We start from the raw sequence: 24,452 nt of genomic DNA on the forward strand, positions 1-24,452 counted from the left end.
AATAAGTCAGTCATGCGCCTCATACACGCCTTTGAGGGTACTGACGATGAGCTGCTGGATCAAGTCCGGCGAAAATGCTTTGGCGATTTCTACCCACCCGCATCTCAAGCTGCGTATCGTGGACGTGCCAATGACACTCTCGACCGACCAATAACGGTGGACGAAGTTTACGCAGCCATTCGCAGCAGCAATCGCAACACAGCTGCTGGGGCAGACGGAATCACGTACTCCCTTATCAGGAACCTCAACGACAGCGCCGTACAAGAAATCACGGCGTTTTTCAATGATCATTGGCAACGTGGCACGCTTCCTCCTGAATGGAAGCACGCGGAGGTCATAATGATACCGAAGCCGGGCAAAAAACTTCAGATCGAAAACCTCCGACCAATATCCCTCACTTCCTGCCTTGGTAAACTCTTCGAGCGCGTCATCACTAATCGCGTGCAAGATTACCTCGAAGACAATGACCTTTTCCCGCACCCAATGTACGGGTTCCGGGCACATCTTTCAACGCAAGATGTACTGCTACAATTAAAAGAAGTCATTGATAACGCCCCCAGCAAGGAGAAAACATTATCTTGACTTTAGACATTAAGGGCGCATTTAATAACGTTAGCCGCCAGGCCATACTTGAGGGCCTCGAGGCCCTTCATTGTGGGCAGCGCGTCTACAGTTATGTTCACGCCTTCTTGTCGGACTGCACTGCCACAGTCGGTCTCGGCTCCATCCGATCAGATGTTATCAAGGTTTCGAACAAGGGCACCCCGCAGGGCTCAGTGATTTCCCCGCTACTCTTTAATGTAGCTATGGTTGGCCTGGCACATGAACTCCACCGCATCGATGGCATCCATCACGCAATGTATGCGGACGATATCACCGTCTGGGCCACGCGGGGGTCCCTTGGAGAAAAAGAATATAACCTGCAGCAGGCAGCCACATGCGTCGAACAATACGCGCAGGCACGAGGCCTGGCCTGTGCAACAGAAAAATCTGAGCTTCTACGAATTTATCGACGCAAGCTCCCACCATCGACGCAGAACAACCAAGGCTCCCGCCTCCAGGTTGTCCTTGCTGGCAAACAAATCCCAGAGAAATCCACCATTCGAATATTAGGCATGTGGGTACAGTCGAACCGCCATGTGAATCACACACTTTCCCTTCTCCGCACCACTACACTGCAAGTGGCCCGAATGATATCTCGGGTAGCCACTCGTCACCATGGCATGCGCGAGGAGGACACCCTGAAACTCATACGTAGCCTCGTGGTCAGTAGGGTGACATACAGTTTGCCCTACCAACGCCTCACCAAGAGCGAACAGGGCCAAGTAGACGCAATGCTCCGCAAGGCCTACAAAGCGGCACTCAAGCTACCACCGGGTACTCCTTCTAGCAAGCTCCTCGCATTGGGCCTACACAACACCTTTGAAGAACTTTGTGAAGCGCAACTCGCCACACAACTGCAACAGCTCAAGCAAACACTTACAGGCCGTGACCTGCTCCTACGCCTCGGCTACATCAGCCAGTTTCACGACGCAGCTCATCGCAAGCCCATTCCGGACCAACTTCGTGCCACTTATAAGGTCGCTCCCATCCCCCGCAATATGGATCCCCGACTACATCAGGGCCGGAGGGAAGCCAGAGTGGAAGCCCTCGAGCGAACTTATGCACACAAAAACACTACGTACTATGTTGACGCCGCCAACTAAGACCATGCAAACAATAAGGCTGTAGCCACAGTCGTGGACCACACACTCACAGAACGTACCAGCGCTTCCGTGCGGTGCCGCAACATCACCGATGCTGAAGAAACTGCCATCGCGCTCGCTCTCGCCCTCGGCTACAGACAACGAAGGTCGCTGACAGTTCTCACGGACTCTCAAGCAGCTTGCCGCAACTACCATCAGGGGCACATCAGCCAACCCGCTCTCAGCGTCATCATGAGCGTTACAGACACTGGCGAGCATTCCATTACACATCGACTCAGAATTTGGCATCGGATTATATGGACTCCGGGCCACATGGGACTGGAGGGGAATCAGGCAGCGGATAGGGTAGCTCGAGGGTATGCGAGCCGAGCACCTTCCAACTCCGCGCCTGAGGAACTCGTTCTGGTCCCTTGCGACTATTCGGCCATCCTAAACCATTACAGAGGACTTAGGAAAGCTTATTCGCTACCACACCGAACACTAAATAAAGAGGAATCGGTCAGCTGGAGGCAAATTCAAACCGGCACGTTTCCAAATTTGCACATCCTGAGTAAAATGCACCCCTCGGCATACTCTCCTATCAGCCCATGGTGTTCAGCTAAAGCCACTCTGTACCACGTCACGTGGGAGTGTCAGGCCATTACAGCCTTACAACCAGTACAAAATCCAACAGCGGAGCGATGGGAGGAGCTGCTGGCCAGCGAGAACCTGGAAGATCAATTGAGTCTGATCAACCGGGCCCGCAGAGCGGCTGCTGCAAGCGGAGCCCTGGACTAAGGGCCCCCCCACCGCAAGCCAAGCATGTCCGACTACTCGGAGCTTCTCCGCAGAAAACTTCATGTAATTAAATAGATAAATATGTTTCCACCACTGGCAAACGAAAATGTTATGCAAGAAATGAGTTAACGTGTTAAGAAGAAAATGCGGAAGGCCGTAGAGAACATAAAGAACTCCATGCTCACCAAATATAGCGAATGATTCAGAACATTCTGTTCTGTTTCACGGGAAAGCTCTATGCCGCTGCCCCTAGGTATCACAAATTCTGCTATGGCAAATGGGAAAACACCCTACAAAGGTGTCAAGAAAGAGAGGATGCACGACTCAGTATACAACGTACCCTCCTATGCGAGAACGATAACTAGCTCCACACAATAGCTAGTGGAAAGTGTAACCAAGCCCCTCTGCGGAGTGCAATTGAGATCGCGTGCATTAGTACAGCCACATGAGAGAATGAGAGAAGAAACTGCGTATGAGGCCCTCATAGATAAATTTTCTCATCGGTTATACCTTGTGTGAATTGGGAGGCCTCCTGCGGCTGGCATTATCGACGCACACCCTGAACATGGATACATGGCTGCGACTATGAAGGTATTCTCTAAAGAGGGGGGGGGGAGGCGCTCTGGTTGCCGAGCTGAGCAGACGTGCTCCGAATGAGCTCCGCAGTTTTCGCTAACTGTGCCACTTTAATTGCTTCCAATCGATTGGAAATCATCACTGCAGTGTCCGTGAACATCCCTGGACTCGATTCATACCATTTTTGGTCCGGCCAACCGGACGTTTCGTCAATTTTTGACCTTTTCTTCACTTGTGCGACGCTAGGCCTAGCGGACCACGCCTAGGCTTAGCACGAGTAGGGCCGGGGTGCGCAGCTGCGTCTCGGCCGCCCGGTCCGGCTCGACGCTCGACTCCTCATCGCCGAAGATGGCCTCGGCCTCATCGCAGCTCAACGCCGTTTCCCACAACCGTTTCGCGGCCCTTGCTACGGAAGACATGGACTTTTGTGCTAGCGGCAACGACACTACGACCACCGACACGATCAACGACCAAGAGGTGCTACGCAGCACCGGCCGCACCGCAGTCGCGGTGCGCGGCAACGACTTGCACCCAAGCGACATCGTGGGATGGAAAACCTCCGGAAGACAAGTAAGCCAACGACTTAATAAGCCCCAGCTTAACGAAGTTACCCAAAGCAGCAAGCCAACTCCGCAATTTAGTGAAGCTCAAGCAAAACGCATGGTAGTGAGAATCACTAAAGCGTCCCGCATGCCACTGAATTTTGCCGCGGGAAGAGCAGAAGATTGTAATACGACCGAGAGGAGGGCTATTCCTAGCGAAACTGGAAGCTGACATCGTAATGTCCGCAGTCATAACGGCAGCCAACGTTCCCAAGACCGCAGCGAAAGCGGATACGATCTGTACTAATCCCACACAGAACATCATCGTGATCAGATGATTGATTGATTTGTGGGGTTTAACGTCCCAAAACCACCATATGATTATGAGAGACGCCGTAGTGGAGGGCTCCGGAAATTTCGACCACCTGGGGTTCTTTAACGTGCACCCAAATCTGAGCACACGGGCCTACAACATTTCCGCCTCCATCGGAAATGCAGCCGCCGCAGCCGGGATTTGAACCCGCGACTTGCGGGTCAGCAGCCGAGTACCTTAGCCACTAGACCACCGCGGCGGGGCATCATCGTGATCAGCACGCCCGATGATGAACGAACACGTTACTACGCAAGCGTACGCTCCCTGTACATTGGGGGCCGTAGCTACGAAACGCATGCCTACTGCACCGCGCCTCACGGCACAGTGAAAGGAGTAATTCGTGGCATCGCAGTAGAGAACACTGCCGAAGATCTGCACGAGAATATCGTTAACCAAGCAAACCCGCAGGCCCTCGAAGCGCACAGGATTGGAAACACTACCTCGATCGTCATTTTGTTCGCAGGAACAAAGGTTCCCAACTACATAAAGTATGGCTTCATTAGAGTAAAGTGTGGATTATACAAACAACACCACAATGTATGCAAGACATGCGGCAAAATCGGCCATCGAGCCGATGTATGCCCCACGCCGGAAACCAAGATCTGCTTTAAACGTGGCGCGCCTAACCCGACGGCAGACCGCGCGGCGCCGTGCAAGCCACGTTGCAAACTGTGTAACGGAGCCCACGCCACGGGCACGGAAGGCTGTACAAACAAGTACAAGGTGCCCTTCGTAGTTACTCAGCGCAGATGGGAGTGCAGAAACGCGGCGTCAACGTTTTCGTCGCAAGACTTCCCGCAGCTGCCACCGCAAGAACAGAACGAAGCGCATCTATCAAAGAGAGGACGCAGCCGCTCGAGGAAGCGGGACAAAAGCAGGAGACAATCGGCGAGCCGCGGCAGAAGCACCGACGGCAAGCGCAGCGAAAACATGAATTACAACCGCAACCAGCAGCGACCGGGCAATGTGATAAATGGGGCTCAGGCAGTCAACCCGCAAGCGGCTAACCGCAATCCGCTCAACCACATAGCGGAAGCACAGGACAACACCATCCAGTCACTACGCAATGAAAATGACCAGCTCAAGCGATGCATCGCTGAACAGAGAGCTCAAATGCAAGAGATGAACGCTAAGTTGAAACAACTCATCAACGCACAGCAGCAGCAGCAGCAACAACAGGTGACTCCGACTCCGCCACCGCCACTGTCACCGCCGCAGAGTCAACCAAGACCCCCAACGCCAACGGAAAACAACACAAACTCAGCCATTGAGGTACAAGTCCCAGTTACTAAGGAAGCTAACAACGCAGAACCCGAAACGATCGACGTTGCTAGGACAAGCGAACCGGCACCCAAGTAGCGAGCGCTCGAATACGCGCGTGAACGAAGAGTCAACGCTAGGCTGGACAGCCTAGAAGAACGCCAAGATCGACTAGAACAGACCATGAAAGCCAACTACGAAACCCTGAGCCAAGTCCTCAAAGCTACTAACGATCGCCTCGATGCTACTAACGCACGCCTCGACACATTGGTGACACCCGTACATGGCATGCAGTCTACCATACAAGGAATACAGACGTAAGTTGGATTCACTAATACACGCGCTGACGGCGTCAGGACTAATCCCACAACAGGCCTTCACCCAACCGCAACAATGGACGGGACAACGGCTACAGGCACCGCTAACCACAGAAACAGAGCACAGACACAACAGCATCATCTCCTTATATGGCAATAGAATCCCAACGGCATACAGGGGAGAAAAGCATCGTTACAACAGTACATAAAACCAAGCACCAAGAGACCCGACCGTTATAATACTACAAGAGACGCACAGTGAAACCCCACCGACGTTACCGGGGTACAGATCCTTTGCGAAGCCCCCCAGCGCACGAACAGTTGGGAAAGGCGCAGGGCAGGGGGTTTGCACCTTGGTAAAAAAGAATCTAACTTCAATAGATCACGAGCTGCTACCCAACGGCGCCATCGAGCACAGAACGGTCGAAATCGTCACCGGGAAGCGCAAGCGCCATGAAAGCACTTTTATAATCAACGTGTACAGCAATCCGAAGCACTTCCAGCAAAAATTCCGCACCCTTGTGCACAAAGCGCAACAGCTCGCGGGCTCCAACGTAACCCTATTGTGTGGAGACTTCAACGCTCAACATACGGCATGGGGGTATCCATACACGACGGCGAAGGGCCACAGTCTCTACGACGAAACAATGGACGCAGGTTACCAATTGCTAAACGACCCCAACGCACCTGCGAGAAACGCAACGTCGTCGCAGCGAGACACAAACCCGGACCTCGCTTTCATAAGCACGGCCTCAGCACTGCGTGGAGTCCCGTGGCGGAACACAAGGGAGACGCTGGGAAGTGACCACTGCATACTCGAAATTACAATACCCATCGCAGAGAACACGCAAAGAGCACAGCAACAGCAAATCGTCGACTGGCACAAGTACAGAAAGAAATTAGAAGATAACGTTACGGAAACCATTGAAAACATAGAAGCATGGACCAACATGTTGAACGCCACGACCAAAGACGCCACTCAGACGGTAGAAGCGGAGCCGGAGGCTACGATGCTGGACAGCAGACTAGCGCACCTCATGGAAGCCCGCAACTCGCTGATACGGCGCTGGAAACGTCCACGCCACAACAGAAAGCTACGCAAACGTATAGCACAACTCAACAGAGACATCGAGCATCACAGCGCAGTCCTCTGCAGAAAGCAGTGGCACGCGGTGTGTCAAGAAGCGGACGGTCAACTACACAAAGGCAAGACGTGGCGCCTGCTACGCCACTTGCTCAACGATCAGACAACCAAGGGAGCTCCGCATTACATGCTGAACAAGACAATTCACAAAGCCGTCAAAGAAATGGGAGAGGCTGAGGTGCAACGACGCCTGGACGCCAAGTATCTCCCCGTAACGCCAACGGACCCACTCCCCAGCTACGAAGGGGCAACCAACGAGAGACTAGATGCCAACATCGAAGAATGGGAAGTGCGAGCGGTTCTGCAAACAATCAACTGTAAATCGGCATCCGGACCTGACCACGTCACCAACAAGTCATTGAGGAACTTGAACGACACGGCAATCGAAGCCCTCACCAAGTACTACAACCAGTGCTGGCGGACGGGCAAGCTACCGCAACAATGGAAGGCCACGAAAACGGTCTTGATCCCCAAACCGGGCAAACCACCCAGCATAGACAACTTGAGACCCATCTCTCTAATGTCGTGCGTAGGCAAGGTGCTTCAACACGTCTTACTCAACAGATGGCAACGTTATTTGGAAGAATCCAACATATATCCACATACAATGCTGGGGTTCTGGGCAAAACTGTGCACCCAGGACGCCATGCTGTTGCTCAAGAACGAAATTGTGGACAGACACTTTCCCACGTTGGATAACAGAGCGGTGCTCGGACTGGATCTCCAGGGAGCATTCGACAACGTACACCACTCGGCCGTCCTTCGGCAGGTGTCCCACTTCAACATGGGAGAGAGGACGTTCGCTTACATCAAAGATTTCCTGACCAACCGCACCACGCGGCTTGTGGCAGGAGAACTACAACTACCGCTCAAGCAGCTGGGGAGCACAGGGACACCGCAGGGCTCGGTGATCTCCCCTCTGTTGTTCAACCTTGTCATGATAGGCGTTGCAAGAAGATTGGAACGCGTTAGAAACACCAAGTACACGATCTACGCGGACGACATCACGCTGTGGTCAACGGGAGGAAGCGACAGCCAGATCAAGGCAGCCCTCGAAGAAGCCGTCGCCGCCGTAGAAGAACACCTACGACCCACCGGACTCAGATGTTCACCAACCAAGTCGGAACTGCTAGGGATCTCACCGCGAAGTGCGCGACGCCCGACAACGCAGAACATAAACGTGGTAACCCAAGACGGAACGCCGATACCGCACGTGCAGACGCTCAGAGTTTTGGGGCTGCACCTCCAGGACTTGAACCGCAACAACGTGACGGTACAGAAGCTCCACGCAAAGCTCTCGCTGGCAACCCGCCTCAAGAAGGTGGCCACGCGGTACCAGGGCATGCGAGAAGACAGTCTACTACGACTCACCCAGTCGTTTGCAGTCAGTCACATCTCCTACGTAGCGTCGTTCCACATTTGGAAAGCGGCGGATAAGATCAAGATTGACGCGATGATCAGAAAGGCGTACAAGACGGCCCTGGGCTTATACCCCCACACCAACGCGGAACGCATGCTCGCGTTGGGCGTTCACAACACGCTGGAAGAAATCGCAGAAGCCCAGCGAACGGCGCAGCATCACCGCCTGTCCCACACCAGGACGGGAAGAACGATACTACAGCGCATCGGAATCAACGCGCCAGCGACGTCTCCGGAGGTAGCAAAGCAGCTACGCCGGGACGTTCTCGAACGACTGAGGGTTCCACCCTTACCGAAGCACATGCATCCACAAGTACACCAAGAAAGAAGAACGGCGAGAGCCACGGCCCTCACAAAAGGTCACGCCAACGATCCGCGCGCGTACTACGTGGACGTGGCGAAGTATCCCCACCGGCCAAACACTTACGCAGCAGCAGTCATCGCAGCAGACACTGGAGTACTCACAACGTCGGGAAGCATACGGTGCATGTCACCCACGCAAGCCGAGGAGTTTGCAATCACACTGGCACTAGCGATCCCGGATTGCCGCACGGTCCTCAGCGACTCGAAGACGCAATAGCCAACTTTGCTACAAACAACGCCCATGGAACCACTGCAAGAGTATGTTCAACTATAGCAAGACCGGAAACCAACATTACCATCAAGTGGTTCCCTGCGCACGCCGGGGAGCTGGACGTGGGCCCGAACCGCAACGAGGAGGCAGATACGGAGGCACACGCGCTAACTAGCCGCGGGTCTCTGTCAACGCATTCCTCGGAGCCGCAACGACCCGATGCCGAAGACGGAGAGTATTTTATCACAACCTACGCCGACGTTCTGCAGTGGTACAGAACGAGCAGACGCCTCTACCCACCGCCTCACTGAGACCTACAACGCAGAGAAGCAGCCACACTACGGCAGTTTTAAGTACAAGCAATATGGACCCCCGTCTGGGCAAAGCACGTTTGCCCGGAGGTTTAAACCACTGATGTATGCCAACACTGCAAGAAGGCGCGAGACACCCAGAGATACCTCCTTTGGGACTGTGCACCACCGCCGGGTAACCAAGATGTAATGCCAACTGCCATAAGCAGCAAAATTATCAGCCGAGAGCCAGGCAATCAAAGAGACGTGGTCCAGCACGTGCTTAGAATCTTGGAACGCCAGCGGCCGAAAGCGGTGCCCCCACGGGTTTGACGCGAGTAGGTTGCTGCTCCGGGACGTCCGAGCACGCTAGTGTCTCGCTTCAATCCCCCTACCCCTTCCCCCTTTATGCCGGATCGTCAATAAAGTTGTTTCACTCACTCACTCTAAAGAAAAACCTTCATAGAAATCTTATTCACATTTTCACGTAAAATATTTTACAATAAAATTTGAGCCACCCGCAGGGCACGAGCAAATGGCAAAAGCAAGATAGCGCTGACCAACTGTCCCAAATTAAATGTTCTCATTAATGTTTGCTTCTGCAATTGATGGCTGGTCCCTACTTTTCGATTTCTAAAGACTGCAGATCGCAGAAGAAGCTTTCAGAGCAAAATAAAAGCTTGTTTTGTGTAATGCTAAACAAATAGCTCGTTATGTGCTGCTTCAGTACAAAGTGAACTATCGTGGCGCGACGGACGCATCTAGAAATAAGTGCCTTCGAGGAGCCCGGGTCAGAGTAAACTTGTATACGGCCTCTGAATAAATGGTGGCAAACCGAATCCATCTCAATCCAGCACTACTACCATGCAATACAACAGTGACGTAGCACTCATCTTTTCTTTACGTAATTGCACTTGCACAAAGGAAAGCCTATCGAACAGATGCACGCCAGCACTAGAGACAATTATGCAATAAATATGTATAACTAGCTTCAGTATATCCAGAGTCTTACAATACTTTTCACCTGGCCAAGAAACTCTGGCCGTTATTTTTAACGGGAACAAACGGGGACGTCACAGCCGCCGCCGTGAGCAACAGGTGGCTGATCTGTGCGTTTGGAAGGTAACTGATTGATATGTGGGGTTTAACGTCCGAAAACCACCATATGATTATGAGAGACGCCGTAGTGGAGGGCTCCGGAAATTTCGACCACCTGGGGTTCTTTAACGTGCACCCAAATCTGAGCACACGGGCCTACAACATTTCGGAAGGGAACTCGTGCACATAAGTAGGTGGTACCAATTAAAATAAATCGCCGGGCTCTTTTTATCGAGTTTACCAACTGAACGTAACAGTGGTGGAGAAGGCAAATAGGAGGAAAAGAACAGCAGGGAGGTTAACCAGCCTATAGGCAGCCGGTTTGCTACCCTGCGCAAGGGAGGGGTATGGGGGAGATGAAAGATTGAGAGCAGAGAGAGAAGATAGATAAACACAGCACATTCAGCAGCTCACGCGCGCACACTCAGTCATAGTCGAGTCTTGTCTTTCGCGGCGTGTGACATTGCTGTTACAGGCGCTTGCTCAAGTCTGTGTCGCGTAGGAATTTCAACAGAGCTTTTGTCGCCTTCTGTTGCAATGTCTTCTCTCGGGCACTTGACAGAATAGTGTCCACAGACATTTGGCTGTTGTTGATACGCACAAGAACGGACGCCAGTGACTGTCTCTGGATGTCATACAATGGACAGTTATACAGGATGTAGTGTAGCGTCTCTTCGCAATGACAGGCATTGCAGAAGATAGCGTTGTCGGCCATTCCTATGACAAAGAAATAAGATTTTGTAAATGCCACTCCTAGCCATAAGTGATGAAGAAGGGTGGCTTCTCTTCGGTCGAGCCCAGTGGGCATGCGGAGATCCATCAAAGAGGACAGGTGGTGTTGACGATTCGTCTCGTTGCTTTGTGGGCACCATAGCGTAAACGTGACTTCACGCGCAAGTTGTAGAAGAATGCTGGGTGCATCGGTCCGCGAAAATGGTATGGCTTCTTCTCGTGTTCCTTCAAGAGCTGCCCGCGCGGCAGTATTGGCATGTTCGTTCCCTATGACGCCGCAGTGACTTGGCAGCCACTGAAACGTCACATGATGCCATTTTTTGTGTGAAGTGGGGAGCAGGCATCGAATTTCGAAGACGCGCTGTTCGTACGGCCCGCGACGCAGTGATGAGAGCACAGATTTTAGGGCAGCCCTTGAGTCGCTGAAAATCGACCTTTTTGCGGTGGTTCCCGATTGACCGCACAAAGTGCAGCGCGCAAAGCAGCTATAGTTCCGCTGCTGTAGATGCTGTGAAGTGGGCAGTTCTAAAGCTGATGTTAACAGCTCTTGCTGGGACAACTCCTGCACCTGACAGTGCAGTGGTGAAGATTCACCAAATAACATAGCAGGTCAATGGTTTACTATCTCGAGTAGATAATTTTTAGCAATTATTCATCCAAGGCTGCCCCTTAAGTGGAGCCGTTTGTCTTGCACTCATACCTACACCCACGTTTCTTGAACCGGGTGGGCTGTTTAATGTCAAGCCTAAGTTTTTTTATAGCACCATCAACTGGTCTGCATGACCCACAGATTACCATCACTTTCACTAGACCAGGAATTAACATCAATTTCGCGAAACGTTATGTGGACCCTATCCCATGCTGGCATTCCGCAGCACTCAATATCTTGATAATTTTCTAGAACAAGCAAGCCAGAACATGAAGTTATCTTGGTACAAGCATAAGCAGCTCTTGAATGAGCATGCTAGATTTAGGTTCTGAGGGAAAGTTCTTGAATTTATACATGACATCTTCAGAACAGTGAGGAATCCAAGCTGCGAGATATTTTTTATATATCATTCACGTTTAGTGTCGAAGTGACGTCGATTCAAAGCAGGTGTTGCTATAATATATCCGACGTCGACTCACTTCCCCAACGCTCAAACTTACTCAATCGGATAGCTTACGGCGCAAACACGAAGGACGGAAGAAAAAAAAAGTAAGAAGAAGGGCAGACTTCACACTGAGGAGGGGTCGCCGTTGGCAAGACTTCGAAGTACGCCCTGAAAATATGGTGACAATGGCCTCTGGCAACTGCCTTTCTTGGACACAACAAAGCATAAATGATAGCCAATTTCATGTTTTTGGTACGCGCTGCTATAGGTCACACAGACACAGAACTTTATTAAGGTCCTCAGGAACACCACCAATGAAGGAGGTAGAGCAGCGGGTGTCACAGAACGAGCGCTAAACAAGAGCGCGCCGCCAAATCCTTGCGACAACGGGCGGCAGAAACGCCGCGAGGTAAAAAGAAAAAAAAAGAAAGCAAACATCCAGGGCTCCCGGGTGCGCGCTCTCCCCGCAGAAGCACGGCTTCGCAGACGATCCTCCTCACCCCACATCGGCGGCCCAGCAAGACCGCGATTTTTCTAGAACGAAGGAGGCGGGGTCAGACCGAGTGAATCATCCTCGGGAGAGGGCAGTCGAACAGTCTCGTGCCTCTCCCCAGCCTTCGCTGCGTATCGCGCCGACGAAATGACGAGAAACATCTGGAAAGTCGCGCGCAAGGTATTTAACCGAGCAGCCGAGACGAGAAATCAGGAGGAGACGGAAGTTAACGCCAGAGCGCGTAGGGATTCCGCCGTGTAGTCGGCGAAGGTTCTGCCCGTAGTGACAGAACAGGAGAAGACGGAAAGTTAGCGCCGGAGCGCGTAGGAATTCCGCCGTGTAGTCGGCGAAGGTTCTGCCCGTAGTGACAGAACAGGAGGAGACGGAAGTGAGCGCCAGAGTGCGTAGAGATTCCGCCGTGTAGTCGGCGAAGTTTTTGGTCCGTAGGGACGGCTCGAGCTACAGGCAAGAGCGTGGGTTTACCGCTATCGAGCGAAGACGCGGGCAACAGCTGCGTGTGTGAAGCCGACGGATTTCCGGCGAAGAAGTTTGAAGCTTGGAGAGTGGCCATTTGAGGACGCGAGGTTTCCTGGAAGAGAAACTTTGAGAACTACGGAACGACAACAACGCTGGACTTTGAGTGAGTGATTCTCGGAAGAGTATCATTCAGACTTTTGTTCCAAGGACTTTGGACTGAATAGGTTTTCTATCTCTTTAGTCCTTAAGTGTCTTGGTTGTTCAATGCATGCGACTGCATTGTAGTGCGTATTGTTGTCTGTGTCCGTTGTTTTGAGTGTGGCTGATTGTACTGTGTAGTACGTTGTCTGATTGGTGACGTATTGTATGTAACTATTGTGGAGTGTGCATTCTTGTGTATTGTTTTCGATCTGCCATTTTTGAGAATATAATATTTGTTTTGTTTATCAACTCTCGACTCTGACTTGTTCTTTGGTCCACAGCCGGCGTCCGCTGGCGCACCAATAAGGACCACTTCTAAATTGTCCACGCTTTCGTGGTGCGGTTCGGGGGGCCGATACTTCGGCTCTTGGAACTAGCCCGGCGATCGCCTCCCTAATAAACGGGACAGGTGTGACAATTAATCTGGCGTCCGCGACAGGACCTTTTGGTGCACAGTGTGTCCAAAGTAGTGAGAAAGAGCCTCGAGTTGTTGATAGTGCTATCGGAACGATTTTGTGTGTTGTTCAGTGTTCTCGTTAACGAGTGCAGGAGAGTGTTCCGATAGACTGATTTAGGCAGATACTTTTTGCACGCGGCAAGGTTTTATTTGCGAGTTACGAGACACAATGGATCTCGAAAAGTTAGTTGCTCTTGGTGAGAAGATGGGTCTTTCTGGCGCCGAACTACGGAAGTGGGTAAGCCAGAAGGAGAAAGAGGCGGTGGAGAGAGAAAGGCTGGCCGCTGAAAGGGCGAGAGAAGAAAGAGAAGCAAAGGAGCGACAGCTGAAAGAAGAAAGAGAGGCAAAAGAGTGACAGCTGAAGGAAGAACGAGAACAGCAATTGAAGTTGGAGCTGGAGCGAGAAAAGTTGGCAGCCGAAAGGGCGAGAGAAGAAAGAGAGGCAAAAGAGCGCCAGCTGAAAGAAGAAAGAGAGGAAAGGGAGCGGCAGCGGCAGCACGAGATGGAACTCGAGCGGCTCCGTTTGCAACAGCGAAGTGAAACTCCCGTCCAAGCTAGAGTTGAAAGCAGCGAACGGGAAGATCACGGCTTCCGCTTGAACCCAAGCAAGCTGCTCGTAGCGTTTGATGAAAGGAAGGACGACCTAGACGCGTACCTCCACAGATTTGAGACGATTGCGAGGAGCCAGAATTGGCCCGAACAGCAATGGGCAACTGCTTTGAGTACTTGCTTGACTGGTGAAGCGCTCAGTGTGTACGGTAGGCTGACGCCGACCGATGCAGCCAACTTTGCAAAGGTGAAAGCTGCTTTGCTGAAGCGATTTAGATTCACTGTGGAAGGATTCCGGGACAGATTTCGGACAGGAAAGCCAGCTGACGGTGAGACGGCTACGCAGTATGCCGCCCGACTTTGCCATTATTTCGACCGATGGATTGAACTTTCAGGGACAGCGCAGGAGTACGATGAGCTTAGAGAGCTCCTAATTAGAGAACAATTTCTTACTAGTTGCCACCCGAGCCTGTCGCTGTATTTGAAAGAGAGGAAGGCGGAGTCATTTGAAGGAATGCTTGAATTGGCTGATCAATTCTTAGAAGCGCAAGGAGGAACTAATTTGGCCAAGGTCAAGAAGGATTGTCCCGATGATTCGAAGAAATTGGCTCCCGAAGAAAAGAAGCGTGCACCAGAGAGCATTCCACGATGTTTTCTGTGCAACCGAGTGGGTCATCGCGCGAAAAACTGTCGAACGATCTTTACGAGCCCTCCGGCAGTAAAATGTTTTAAGTGTGGTCAGACTGGGCACAAAGCAGACGCTTGTCGGAACGGAGTGAGTCAAACTCACCAGGTATCTTGTGTGCAAGCGGCACCGAAATCTGATAATAATGCCGTCACTGATGGATTCGTAGAGTTGAAGAATGGGGAGAAAATTCCTATTGTGGGGGCTGTAATGTCAAAACAGCCAACCGGTGTTACGAAGGGAATGCCAACGCTTCCTGGAACGATTGCAGGCGAGAAGGTTACGGTGTTAAGAGATACCGGCAGCTCCACTGTTATCGTTCGGAGAAATTTGGTACGGGAAAGAGAGTTGACAGGCAGAACGAGACCGGTTTGCCTAATTGACCGTACGGTCCGGATGCTTCCCGAAGCAGAAATTGAAGTTGAAACCCCGTACTTCAGCGGGAAGGTTACTGCTTTATGCATGACGACCCCCCTGTATGACCTTGTCATCGGAAACATCGACGGGGCGCGAGGGCCAAGTGATCCAGAATGTTTAGGAGAAGACCCGAAGATAGAGCCCTCGCCAACACAGCGGCCGCGAGATACAGTGGAGGAACATCCCGTGACGGATCTCACTAGAGCCCAAGGTGAAGCTGCGGCGCAAGAGACAGCGAAGGAGAAGACGATCGTGTCGAATAAGTTCACGGGCCGAGCAACCGGACTGACGTCTGCACGACCTCAACCGACCGACAGTGTAAAGGAGACGGAGTTGGCCCGCCGGGCAAAATGTAGAGGCATGATCAAGCGGGTAAATGAACAGACAGGACCCGTCGAATGTAATGACGCGTTAACGGTGTCGGAAGAGACAACGATGGCTGAGACGACGCCTCAGATATCGTCGTTGGAAAGGGCTCGCCGAAAAAGAACGTGGAAGCACAAGAAGAGATCGAGCGAGCACCGCAAAAAGGGGCGCAAGCGCTGTTCGAAGTATTCAGGATAAGTGCTGAGGTCGAATCAGAATGTGTTGGGCAGTGCTGAGTGCCATATGTTGTGTTAATGTTCTTGTTATCCTGTGTCTCAAGTGTATGTCGAGTGAGTCAGTGTTCTGTGCGATGGTGCGATGTATAGTGTTGTATAATTGTTGTATAGACAGAACTTTGTACGTTTGTATTGTTTAGAATGTGTGATGAAGTGTTGTAGGCATGTACCTGTGGCTATATTTCATGTGTTGTGGAATTGAACTACAATGTACGATTGTATTGAGAAATATATTGTGAATGGGAAGTGTCATGAGCGACGGATTGTGTTACAGTCTGTGAGAATGTGTGGTGACTGTTCGCGCTCGTTTGTGTGGTTTTGAATATTATGGGATAATATTCTTAAAGTGGGGGGCAGTGTCACAGAACGAGCGCTAAACAAGAGCGCGCTGCCAAATCCTTGCGACAACGGGCGGCAGAAACGCCGCGAGGTAAAAAGAAAAAAAAAAGAAAGCAAACATCCAGGGCTCCCGGGCGCGCGCTCTCCCCGCAGAAGCACGGCTTCGCAGACGATCCTCCTCACCCCACATCGGCGGCCCAGCAAGACCGCGATTTTTCTAGAACGAAGGAGGCGGGGTCAGACCGAGTGAATCATCCTCGGGAGAGGGCAGTCGAACCGTCTCGTGCCTCTCCCCAGCCTTCGCTGCGTATCGCGCCGACGAAATGACGAGAAACATCTGGAAAGTCGCGCGCAAGGTATTTAACCGAGCAGCCGAGACGAGAAATCAGGAGGAGACGGAAGTTAACGCCAGAGCGCGTAGGGATTCCGCCGTGTAGTCGGCGAAGGTTCTGCCCGTAGTGACAGAACAGGAGAAGACGGAAAGTTAGCGCCGGAGCGCGTAGGAATTCCGCCGTGTAGTCGGCGAAGGTTCTGCCCGTAGTGACAGAACAGGAGGAGACGGAAGTGAGCGCCAGAGTGCGTAGAGATTCCGCCGTGTAGTCGGCGAAGTTTTTGGTCCGTAGGGACGGCTCGAGCTACAGGCAAGAGCGTGGGTTTACCGCTATCGAGCGAAGACGCGGGCAACAGCTGCGTGTGTGAAGCCGACGGATTTCCGGCGAAGAAGTTTGAAGCTTGGAGAGTGGCCATTTGAGGACGCGAGGTTTCCTGGAAGAGAAACTTCGAGAACTACGGAACGACAACAACGCTGGACTTTGAGTGAGTGATTCTCGGAAGAATATCATTCAGACTTTTGTTCCAAGGACTTTGGACTGAATAGGTTTTCTATCTCTTTAGTCCTTAAGTGTCTTGGTTGTTCAATGCATGCGACTGCATTGTAGTGCGTATTGTTGTCTGTGTCCGTTGTTTTGAGTATGGCTGATTATACTGTGTAGTACGTTGTCTGATTGGTGACGTATTGTATGTAACTATTGTGGAGTGTGCATTCTTGTGTATTGTTTTCGATCTGCCATTTTTGAGAATATAATATTTGTTTTGTTTATCAACTCTCGACTCTGACTTGTTCTTTGGGCCACAGCCGGCGTCCGCTGGCGCACCAATAAGGACCACTTCTAAATTGTCCACGCTTTCGTGGTGCGGTTCGGGGGGCCGATACTTCGGCTCTTGGAACTAGCCCGGCGATCGCCTCCCTAATAAACGGGACAGGTGTGACAGCGGGCCACTCATACGTCGGGGCGTGTAGGTCGAGCCTCATCGCCGCGTCACAGGCTCTCTGGATGATCTGGTAAAAAATTTGTAGCTCACTCAGAAGCGCTAAAAATATATTGTGCTACTAAGGCTCACTGGGACTTCCCAAAAATTTCTACTAACGGTCTCACTCAGACTCATGCTCACTCCAAATTGTCTGAATGACTCACCTAGAGCGAACCTCTGAAGCGTATTACTCCGCCGTACTCACTCACACTCACGGCTTCACATGGGCCTCGGTTAGCCTTTGTGAGTCAGCTCATAAGTCCGTACGAGTAAAATTAGCTTTTTCGATAATAGGGCCAATACTCTTCATTGCCAATATCTCTTACAACCGGTTCTCCACAGTACACCTTGTGTCCTTGTACATTCAAATACATATTACCAGCGCTTTCAATTCTAGTGAAGATATTTTTCATTCAATACTCAACTCCCACGAAACAATTTTAAGTAGAACTTCCAATACATCTGTTTGGGGAGTGGGGTTATAGCCTCCATTCCTATAACTAGCACAAAGCAAAAATACTGAGGCAGCGTTTGAATGCTTGTGTGCTAGATATGTGTGAATAAACATCCGTCGGCCACAAAAGGTCGGGCTCACTCGGATCTACTCAAGAGATCTATTGCGCTCTCAGGACTCACCTGGACTCAGTCTCTAAAAACTTTTCTGTAGCCACACTCACTCGCACTCAAACTGACTAAAGTATCACTCATCCGGACTCACTGACATTCGACTCATGGGTAAGTTTGCCGACCTACGCCCCCAACAACTCATCGTATCTGAGAAGGGCAGTGGGCAGGAAATGTGGTCACTATACCTGCAAGTAATCCATTCTACGTAAGGGCAGACCCCTTGTTGCGCACTCCACATATATATTGACGCCTGGTGCGATTCTCCCACGCAATATTTTCTGCGCTAATGGTACTTTTTCAAACTACATGACACTTTGCAGCATTAATTTTCGAATCGCTTTCAAGCACTGACTCGGATATTCGTGCTAGAACATATCCTTATGACGCAGGAGGTCTTGCTTAGATTCTCATTCGGAACGGAATGCAGGTTTTTTCAATCAAGTTATTTATTTACAACTATGTCGAATTTTTGCTCCCCAAGAACGCCAATCTTTCGCTCACAACCAATGATGCCGACACCGGACTTTTTGCGAAACGACCGCTGGCACGCTATTGCGTTCAAACTTAGCAAGGCTCGGCATGCATAGGCTGTGCCGTAATGTTCGGGAAGCTTCGCGATTGACATAATTCTGGTAAGATTACGCACAGGATGCGGATAGTCCGATTCATTTCAGAGCTTAAGCGAGCAGCAGGGATAACGCTGCAAGGTTCCATGACTGATGCAGTATACATACGACGACGCCTTTCACGATGATCGAATTACCAATGGCTGATGCGGCGATCGCAGCTATCAGCGCAGAGCGTGCAATAGGTGACCGGTAATATGGGCAATCGCAGAAAACTCTGGGATACGCCGGCTTCCGGTTCAACGCACCACGTGGGTTAGCGGAGACACGCGCGCATTTTTGTACCGCTCCGTTGAAAAAAGCCCCTCTCCGTGCAATGTCAGTGCTTTCGAAGTTGTTTTTTTTTTCCTAACCGCGATTTTGACGATGACAAGCTACGAAAGCCATGAACGGTAAGGAAAGTTCGTTATCTCACTAAAAAGATCTGCAATGCTTTTATGCTGTGCGGGGGTACTGTTAGTTTGGCTAGAAGATCAGTCGATACAGAAGACAGTTTTCATTGTATGATACGTTACTGCAGATAAACATTCACCATTTTGAAAATCTCAGGGGATAGAGATGACTGTGGCAGTATGCTAAGAATTCATTTCGGGATCGCTGCTTCGGCCGACATCGTCGGTCGATCGGTATGAAGCTTAATACTTACTGAGCGCGTTGAGATACCTTTTTTTTTCTAGGCTTCAGCGCACTATAATATGCATCTCTTAATCGAAGCCAGATGTTTATTTGAACGCTGATCTTGGTCAAGCTTCGTGGCATGGCGGCACATAAGCAATACAGTCAGACTTAGACGGCACCAAATAATCGAAATGCGGCGATTGTTTAACGCACTTCTTCCTTGAATTGCCGTCCTGGCGCACAGTTTGACCAAGATAAACGGAAATGGGCTCGTCCAGCACTTCATGTAAACTCAGTCTGGAGCGAAGGTTTCGCGTTTTTTGACATATATATGGGTGCAATGGCCAGCACTCATTTCGTATGGCAGGTAGATTTTGCCCACGCGTTCTAATATTGTTACAAGGTTTCAGCTGATGATAACAGGGCATAGTGGGACATACCCTAAAAGGGCGCCTCAAACTGAAAGTGAAGAGATGACGTTGTTAAAGATCTGTGTTTTGGCTGCGGACTGTCTACTGTTATTTCCACGTAACAATATTTTTTCTAAGCGCGCCTGCGCGACAAGTTCTTTCTCGATATATTATTCGCAGCGAATTAATACGTAAGCTTTTTATTAATGCAGAATACACATGTACTTGTGATAAAATAATGGTCTTTACACACTCTGGCTTCAACGTTCGGTACAAAAAGGCTATAGTTGTCGCTGTCGCTCTCTTCACAGCCACGGCCCACCTTATTTTTTTTTCTTCATGCCATGGAAATGAACACCTGCGGTTGCCTTTCACGCTCGAATTGGAGCAGCCAACGACTGAACAACTGAACGTATTTGATCAGGAGAAAGATAAATGGGTGACCGCGTGCGCGAATCCCAAATAACCTGAGGCTTGCGGCGGAGTGGTTCGCCATGGTCTACTCTTCTCGAACTGGAAGCCGGCAGCAGACGGTGTATCCCACACTCCCTCGCTCTTTTACTGGTTACCTATTGCTTGTACATTGACTTTACGTTTCTCGGGCACAATTTAATCCGAACAAAATATTTTGTCTGCTGCCGACTGCTGCCTTCTTCAACGTCACGACCACGTAGGAATTTATTATGTTTTAAAGAAAATTCTAACTTGTCTTTTCCTGTCATTTTGTTTTTGTTTTAGACTTCCTTTAATTTTGTAAAACCTGAACCGGTGGTGAATATGCGGTGCAATAAAAAAGTCTGAAATGTATCTTGCTACTTACTGCCCAAGTAGTAAATGGGGGCAGAACTGCAATGGCGTGTAAGTCCGGGGTGAAGGCCTCGTCAGGAGACATACGAGTCTCCTTTTGCCTTGCCTCGTGGACATATTTCATGTCATGTAACTATGTCCGAAATAAACTGAAACTGAAACTTCGTGCGCTGACAGCCCATTCGGCCTTGGTTGAGGGGCCCAGACCACGGCATATGCCAATATCCTCTCTTAAAGAAGAGCTCACCAAATATTTCTATGTGTGACCCTTTCACGACATCTCCCCACCCTCTCTGTAGATTGCAACCGGAAATAAATGTCTAGATAAATTTGTTAACGATTTGGAGCACTTTATACTCCAATATGGGAGATCATACAGCCATTCCGTGGGCCTCACACTTGATGAGGCCATGTCGACAATAATGACGTGCCTGGAGCTTAGACTCAAAACGACGACACAAGGTGCATGGCACGAATTGTGTTTAGAAAAAAATATTGAACGATTTTGAGTAGTTGGTACTCAACTATGGCAGAGCAGTAAGCCATCCCTAAATGCCTACTCCTACTGTCTATGAACCCAGTAACAACACATACTGCAGAGGAATGGTACACTGGAAAGGTTCAGAGCAGGCTCTCGTTATAGATAGGTGATTTTGTAAATACGACTAAATACTATTTAGTCCAAGCTGAGGTACACATACAAAGAGAGGATAATTTAAGTTTTATTGATATTTGTTATACAAACATCTCTCTGCATAAGGAGACGCTGTAGGTGCCGACCAGTGCGGACGCGCGAAGATCGGCTCCTGCTTTCAAGAATGCTTTCCTGTGGTATTCACGAATTTGTCGCCGAGTTTTTTTTTATTTATTTAATATACCTTACGGGCTCTCGTTAGAGCATAGGGTAAGGGGGGCTTACAGAAAAAAAAGAAAGAAAAATGAGAACGTATACAGTTGAAATATACAAATAAATGCAACATAACAGCGACACTAATAACAGTAAGAGAACAAGGAAAATACAGTCACCAAGTATATGCACCTCCATACAAATATCTATGAAATGATGCTAGATATAGTGAGAGAGTAGTTTCTCGCAGAACACGTTGTTGTTGAAAACACTAAAACTATCTCGTCGGGAAGATCATTCCACAGTGAGATTGCCTGTGGCAAAGCAGATAAGTTGAACGCGCGTGTTCTGCCAAAAATACGCTTAAAGCTGCGCTGATTTCGCATGCGTGCAGACATGCGATCCGGAGTGTGTAGAGAGAAAGCGCATGGATTTCTGCTATTAATGTACTTGTGAAACAACACAAGGAGGGCTATCTTGCGGCGGATATCCAATGGTTGTAAACCGATCTCGCGTTTAATTTGAGATACACTGCTGTGACATTGGTAGTTCTGAGTGATGAAGCGGGCTGCTCTGTTTTGAATGGCTTCGATCATCTGTATCAAATAGTTTTGATAAGGTGACCAAACTGGTGAAGCATATTCTAACTGTGGACGTATTAATGTTAAATAGGCTATTTTGGGGACGCTCGATGTGGAGTAATGGAGATTTCGACGTAAATAACCTAGTGTTTTAGATGCCTTGGAACAAATGGAAGTTATGTGGGAAGACCATGAAAGATTAGAGTCAATAATAACCCCTAGATATTTGTATGATGTGGTTCGAGATACTTCAATATTTGTAATTTTGTATGAAAAAGTGGAAATTGAGGTTTTTCGGGAAACCGACATTATTTTACATTTAGAAGTGTTCAAGATCATTAACCACTCATTACACCAACTGAAAACGAGGTCTAGGTCACATTGAAGGGCCTCATGATCAGAGGGAGATGTTATGGTTCGATAAATGACACAGTCGTCTGCAAACAGGCGTATACGAGATGAAATGTTAGTCGGAAGATCGTTGATGAAGATTAAGAAGAGTAGAGGGCCAAGGACGCTACCCTGCGGCACTCCTGAAGTGACTTCTGCGATATCTGAATGATGATAATTTGCAAATGTGAGCTGTTCCTAAATTAAAGAAAATTTCGAAGCCATGATAGCGTTAAGGAGTCCAATTTAAAAGAAGACAGTTTGGAAATCAGACGACAATGGGCGACACGGTCAAAGGGCTTCGAAAAATCGAGGAAAGCGCAATCTGTCTGTGGGTTCAGGTCCAAGTTAGTCTGTAGATCTGTCGTGAATTGAAGTAGTTGTGTATCGCAAGAGAAAGCTTTCCTAAAGCCATGTTGGGTGGAACTAAAAAAATTGTTTGATTCAAGATGACTGTAAATGTGAGAAGCAATGATATGTTCCAGTAATTTACAGCTGATAGAGCTTAACGAGATTGGACGATACTTTTCAACCTGATCTTTACATCCTGCTTTAAATATGGGAATAACTTTTGCGACTTCCCATTCCCTAGGAAGCTGACCGGTACACAAAGACTGTCTGAAAATGTGAAATATTATTTGAGAGGACGTGGGAATTGTATTTTTTAGTATCTTTGAATTGATATTATCTAAACCACTAGAAGTAGAAACTTTGAGGTTGTTGATTAGTTTAGTGATAACCTCAATGTTAATATCTACGGGTGCCATGAAAGGGTAATCAAGTTCCGGAAACTCAGGAATGCTAGATTGATCTCCCCGTGTGAAAACGGAAGAAAAAAAATGTGTTAAATGCAATTGCACACTGGTCTCCTGGGAGAGGTAATTTGAGGATGAGAGATTTTTGCCTTTCAAAGTAATATCTGCCACAGCAGAAGCAGGTGATAATTGTTGCCAAAATTTTCTGGGATTGCATTTTAATAATGATGGCAGGTCATGTTTAAAGTACTTGTCTTTAGCAGTGAATAACGCAGAAGTATAACTTTTAAGACATTCCTTATATGAATTCCAAGCAGAGGAATTTCAGTCCCATCGTGTGCCTAAGTTCTCAAAAAATCAGCAGATACCACCTTTGTGCTGGCGAGTGGACTTTTAAACCATTTTTGGGACATTTTTACACGACAACGCCATCGGGAGTTTAAGCCTAACCAAGGAGGCGACTGTCGCCGATGCGCCAACCCGGTGCCAACGTGACTCAACGCCCTGCGCGTTCGAGGACCTGCAACTGAGAATGGAATACCAAGTAGATGGAGAGGACATCCCTCCAGAAGATTGCACGGAAGACATGGGTTGGAAGGAAGCCGAAACGAGACGCTCAAGGAATAAGCAAGCCGTGGTTAGCGTTCCTGCTGCCAAGGGTTCGACTAAGGCTGGCATTGCGGGAGACGCTCGAGCCAGTCGTAGTAGCTATGACACCAAGCAGACAATCGTGCGAGCTAGACGCATGCCGCCTCTACCCAAGGAATTCAGCAAAATTTTGCAACGACCACGTGGAGGATTAAATATCTCGAGAATTGGCACTGGAGCCGTGGCAGACGTGATAGTACTGGCGGTCGGCGTCATAGAGGAGGAGGCTATGCAGGAAATCATCTGTTGTAACTTGCAGAACATTATGGTGGCAAGCACTCCGGACCAAGACAGAGCTTCAAGATACCTCAAGGTCAAGCAAATTGACATTGGAGGCAAAGTTTTCGAGGTTAGCGCGTACGCCACGGCACCCCACGATACTTGTAAAGGAGTGATTCACGGGATCCCCGTAAGCGATACTCAGGACATTTTGACCTGAAAGATTGTGAACGCAAACAACCTGCTCGCGCTGCAGGCCAAGAGAATCAAAGACACCGGGGCAATCATCGTAGCGTTCGAAGGACACAGGGTGCCAGATTCGTGAGATATGGACCTTCACATTTGCAGTGCTTCCTTTACCGCAAGAACATCGATATTTGTTACGTCTGTGGAAAGCTGGGACATCGGTCTGACGTCTGTCTGAACCCAGCTGTAACCATCTGTAGTGACTGCGAGATCAAGAACCCAGATAGCCTGCATCAGTGCAATAC

The 24,452-nt window shown here is 49.6% G+C and overlaps 1 long non-coding RNA gene and 1 pseudogene across 1 annotated transcript in view; one reads left to right on the forward strand and one right to left on the reverse strand.

Moving 5' to 3' along the window:
• The window catches only part of LOC142814622 (uncharacterized), a 138,370-nt gene that overhangs the window by 10,974 nt on the left and 102,944 nt on the right, over window positions 1-24,452 (reverse strand). The window lies entirely within an intron of this gene.
• LOC142813999 (uncharacterized) lies at window positions 3,408-5,333 on the forward strand (annotated as a pseudogene).

Source organism: Rhipicephalus microplus, chromosome 4, assembly GCF_043290135.1.
Source record: "Rhipicephalus microplus isolate Deutch F79 chromosome 4, USDA_Rmic, whole genome shotgun sequence".
NCBI lineage: Eukaryota > Metazoa > Arthropoda > Arachnida > Ixodida > Ixodidae > Rhipicephalus > Rhipicephalus microplus.